At 45.1% G+C, this 5,115-nt stretch overlaps 1 pseudogene across 1 annotated transcript; it reads left to right on the forward strand.

The window, feature by feature from the left end:
* The first annotated feature begins 449 nt into the window (after positions 1-449).
* Positions 450-3,979, forward strand: LOC306933617 (protein transport protein Sec61 subunit alpha-like; annotated as a pseudogene). The gene is made up of 5 exons: positions 450-524; positions 610-741; positions 831-940; positions 1,193-1,687; positions 3,967-3,979. The product of its transcript is annotated as a protein transport protein Sec61 subunit alpha-like (transcript).
* The last annotated feature ends 1,136 nt before the right edge of the window (positions 3,980-5,115 follow it).

Raw genomic sequence — 5,115 nt, forward strand, 5'->3', positions numbered from 1 at the left:
TCAAACATGTGGTGGTGTTGTCACAGGGAGGGTTATATCTGATGGACTTATGTGGCACAGTACCTGACCAATCATTAGCACAAGCTGTAATACATACTGTGTGCTGAACTGCCACCACAAATTACTTTTCAGATGCTATTTTCTCAAACTCTGTGACTAAATATGCCTTATAGGGTATGTGATGAATATATAGTAATTTGTGGTTGTCCTCAGTAACTAACTTCAAGCAATGATGAATGCTCAGGGGGATAATCTACATTTTAGCTTCATCAAAATGCAAATTAGTCACAATTTCGGACTTGGATGCCCATTTCATTTTCACTTTTAGTGTTCTTAGCTGCTGTAAGCATTTGTGGCACCAATTCAGTTTGGCACCAATTCAGTTTAAATGTTCCCTTAAAAATCACACACCTCACTTATTTTGTGGAAACCTTTCTCCCCCTAGATCCCGCTTTTTGGCATCATGTCCTCAGATTCTGCAGATCCTTTCTATTGGATGAGAGTAATTCTGGCCTCCAACAGAGGTATGTCTGCAGAGATTGTACAAAAAAAACATGTTAAGTACTGTCCTTAGTGTGTTTGGTGTTTCTAACTCTACTTTCTCAACAGGTACTCTGATGGAGTTGGGTATCTCACCCATTGTCACATCAGGCCTCATCATGCAGCTGCTTGCTGGGGCTAAGATCATAGAAGTGGGAGACACCCCCAAGGACAGAGCTCTCTTCAATGGAGCACAGAAATGTAAGTCTGTTATCATCAGGTTGTACATTGTCAATGTGTAATATGAAATTAATCAAGGTGTCTAACCAACCACTGATTTTATTTTTTAGTATTTGGTATGATCATTACCATTGGCCAGGCCATCGTATATGTGATGACAGGCATGTATGGAGACCCCTCAGAGATGGGAGCTGGCATCTGTCTCATCATCATCATCCAGGTAAGATACATTCTATACATTTCTTTTCCATCGTATTTATGTTCTCTGACTTAGCCCAGAGTGGTGATTGGAGTTTTAAAAAGAGACTGGGTCAGTCAATTGGGTCATCAGCAGGGAGTTGCTTTGAAAGAAAATTACTCATCGAGGGACAATTCATTATTTAGGACAAATATATATGTAATAATAGACTAATATTGTATATCGCCATTCACTGAATATGTGATTGTAACTCATCTATGTTGTGTTATCCAGCTGTTTGTGGCTGGGCTGATTGTCCTACTTCTGGATGAGCTGCTTCAAAAGGGCTATGGTCTTGGTTCTGGCATTTCCCTGTTCATCGCTACCAATATCTGTGAGACCATTGTATGGAAAGCCTTCAGTCCCACCACTGTCAACACTGGCCGAGGTAAAGAGAATAGAAAGTAGTCTGTTGGTCATAGTTGTTGTAGAAATCCTTGATTTGGCTACTGCTATTATGTGTTAACTAAGGCATACTTGTTGTTTAAGCACAATCACTGCTCCTCTGCTAAATCCAGGAAAACGTTTTCTATAGGGCTTCAGGGTGGATCTGCCCATCAAGTCAGCACGCTACCGTGGACAGTACAACACCTATCCCATCAAGCTCTTCTACACCTCCAACATTCCCATCATCCTGCAGTCTGCCCTGGTGTCAAACCTCTACGTCATCTCTCAGATGCTCTCCACACGGTTCAGTGGCAATTTCTTGGTCAACCTGCTGGGGACCTGGTCTGTAAGTATAGCAAAGCAGACGAATAAACTCTACAGAACTTTTAAACCCTTTTAGTATAGTCTGTGTATGCCAAAATGTTTAACTCCTTAGTGGATATGCCCACATAATATAGGATTTTTATTAATATATAATGGAAGAGTGCCATGTCTGGTGTGGTTCAGTTTTTCTTTTCTTCTATTTCTCATTCTGTTCTCATAATATTATTGATACCACATATCAAACGTTTATCCATCTTTATGATCTTTTTTGTGCGTAATTGAGTCTTTGCAATTACACACTTGCAATAAATGTCCAATATTGCTAATCACCCCCCCCCCCAACACACATACACACACCAATTTCATCCCAGTAAAGAGTAGTCCTGCCCAAGAGAAGTCCTGCGCTTCAGCCAGCAGAATTTAAAAGGGTTTGTAGCAACTCATAATGTAATAACTGCTCATAATGTAATAAGGGCTCATAAGGGCTCATAATGTAATAATTTAAATGTAATAAAAACTCATAATGTAATAATCAGCTCATAATGTAATAAAAATATGAGCGCATAACGTAATAACAGATATTTCTATAATGTAATAATGTAATAATGTGTTACGTTATGAACGAACACATGGCAGTTCATAATGTAATAAAAGTTCATAATGTAATAATGGCCCATATTGGTGAGAAAAGTCTTACACTGTCATATTTATTACTTCTGTTGACAAATGTAGACTTTCTTATGGCCCATATAGTCTTACTGTCATATTTATTACTTCTGTTGACAAATGTAGACTTTCTTATGGCCCATATAGTCTTACACTGTCATATTTATTACTTCTGTTGACAAATGTAGACTTTCTTATGGCCCATATAGTGTTACTGTCATATTTATTACTTCTGTTGACAAATGTAGACTTTCTTATGGCCCATATAGTCTTACACTGTCATATTTATTACTTCTGTTGACAAATGTAGACTTTCTTATGGCCCATATAGTCTTACTGTCATATTTATTATTTCTGTTGACAAATGTAGACTTTCTTATGGCCCTTATAGTCTTACACTGTCATATTTATTACCTCTGTTGATCTTATGGTCCATATTGTTGAGAAAAGTCTTACACTGTCATATTTATTACTTCTGTTATCATGTCAGTAACATGGCCAGTGATCAGTATCTTCGGGTTACTTCAGTAACCTCAGTTAGATAAGAGAGAGAGAGAGAGAGAGATAGTCATATGGGGTCCAAGCCAATAGATGGTGCAGGCACACAGCCTAACATACACTCACAGAACAATTCTATTGGGTTGTGAACTGTCGCTCAATGCGCGGTTGTATACCCCACCCACCTGGTATATAACCTGAGGTCCGCCCTCAGCGCGTCATTCCTATCAACCTGCTTTCTGACAGAAGGGCGACTTAATGACTCTCTCTCTTTCTCTCTCTCTCTCTCTCTCTCGTCACTTATCTAACTGAGGTTACTGAAGTAACCCGAAGTTAGCTTAAGTCCCTCTCGGAGAGAGTCGTATGGGGAACATAACGCTCCCGTATGATCGCCCTTGGCGAGGATCATCTCTTCTAGAGAGAGACTAACGCAAGCGGTGGCTCATAGAGTACCATCCCTGCACGTTCACCTAAAGAGACATACACTATGATGATGTCCTTGACCCAGGGGCTGACAGCTCTGCCGTTCCAGCTGCCCTGGTCAAGAAATATGGTCATCCATCCCCACGGTCAGAGGCCAGAAGGGACCTATTGACCAAAACCAGTCAGACTGTCTGACTCAAGGAGCGGCAACCTCCAGGACTGCATGTCCCAGGTTTGCTGGGGGCCAGGTTATAATACGTGGCGAAAGTCGATGGAGGCGACCAACTCGCCGCGGCGCAGACATCTTGAATCGGGACTCCCTTGGCCAAGGCCCAGGATGTGGACAAACCTCTCGTAGAGTGTGCACATAGACCCTCAGGGGGCTCAGTACCACTTGAGGTATAGGCTAATCTTATAGCCTCCACAATCCATTGCGAAAGTCTCACCTTCGAAATGGGTTTAGCCTTCCATTGAGAACCCCAGGCTACAAAGAGCTGCTCACCCAGCCTGAAGGGGGCAGTCCTTGACCTGTACACTTTCAGGGCCCTCACGGGACAGAGACAGTGTAGTCTCCTGTCCTCCACCGATGAGAAGGGAGGGGGATGGAAGGACGTGAGGTCCACAGGCGCGCAGCCTGAGTGGAAGGTCTTAGGTAGAAATGAAAGGTTCGGTCTAAGTGTGACCCTGGTGTCATTACCGCTGAATCTCAGGCAACTGGTCTGAGGTGCGTAACTCCTTTCATGAACTGACGGATCAGCAGGTGTTCACTGACTGGTCTATTGTTCATACCAACATGATAGGCCGCTATGGCCGCTAGGTTCACTTTGACTGAGGAGAGGCCCAGACCCCTGTCCAGGGTCGTCGACTCTGTCCCGGCTCAGTTGTGCCTTGTAGGAGACAGAGTCCATGCCTATGAAATCCGTGGATTGGGTAGGTTGGCTTGGTTTATCCTGAAACCCAGTGAGGTCACATGGGACACAACCCGAGTTGTGTTCCTGGTTGCCTCCTCTGCTGAGTCCGTACATAGAAGCCAAGCGTCGATGTAGCTGGCCACCCTCAGACCTAGACGTCTCAAGGCAGGGCGGCCTCCGTGCAGCGGACGAACACTCTGGGACTGAGAAACATCCCGAATGGGAGGACCGTGTTCTCGTAAGCCTTTCCCTGGAACCCAAACCGCAGGAACTTCCTGTGAGGTGGGTATATAGGGATGTGGAAATAGGCGTCTTTTAGGTCTATGGACGTGAACCAGTCGCCTGGAGCGCACCAGCGACTTGGCCGTCAGCATCTTGAATTGGAAAGACTTGAGATGCTTGTTGAGTATCCGTAGGTCCAGTATAGGACGGAGGCCTCCCCCCCTTTTCTTGACCAGGAAGTAGCAGGAGTAGAACCCGCTGCGACTCTGGGCCAAGGGTACCTCTCTGTCTGGGGGCGGTGTTCCCTGGTGGACCAGAGAAAAATTGGGATGACCGTCTCCCCAGTGGCGTTCTACTACACCACTGACCTCATGCCGTGCCGCACTGCGTCGGGGAGCCCATGGGGCTCCCGTGGCAGTGGGCTCATGTCCCCCCCTGTGTTATTGTTTTGTTGTTTTTTTTGTTTTGTGGCAAGGCCTTTAATACAGAAAATACAGAAAAAGCTGTATTTGTGTAAACAATATCCAGGGACCTGGCTACAGGCCCTCCTGTGTCATGGTCCATAAGCACTTTGCGGGCGGACCGGACGTGCAGTCCGAGACTGCTACGTCGGGTGATGGGCCCGGTGCGTGGGGGGAGGGTCGGGTGCGTGTCACTTAGACTGCTGGTCCTTGTTGGGCTTGGCGGTGCCCTTCCTACGACCGGTCTAGGGGCCTGTGTCGTGAC

This window comes from Electrona antarctica (genome assembly GCF_951216825.1).
Source record: "Electrona antarctica genome assembly, chromosome: 12".
In the NCBI taxonomy this organism is placed as follows: Eukaryota; Metazoa; Chordata; class Actinopteri; order Myctophiformes; family Myctophidae; genus Electrona; species Electrona antarctica.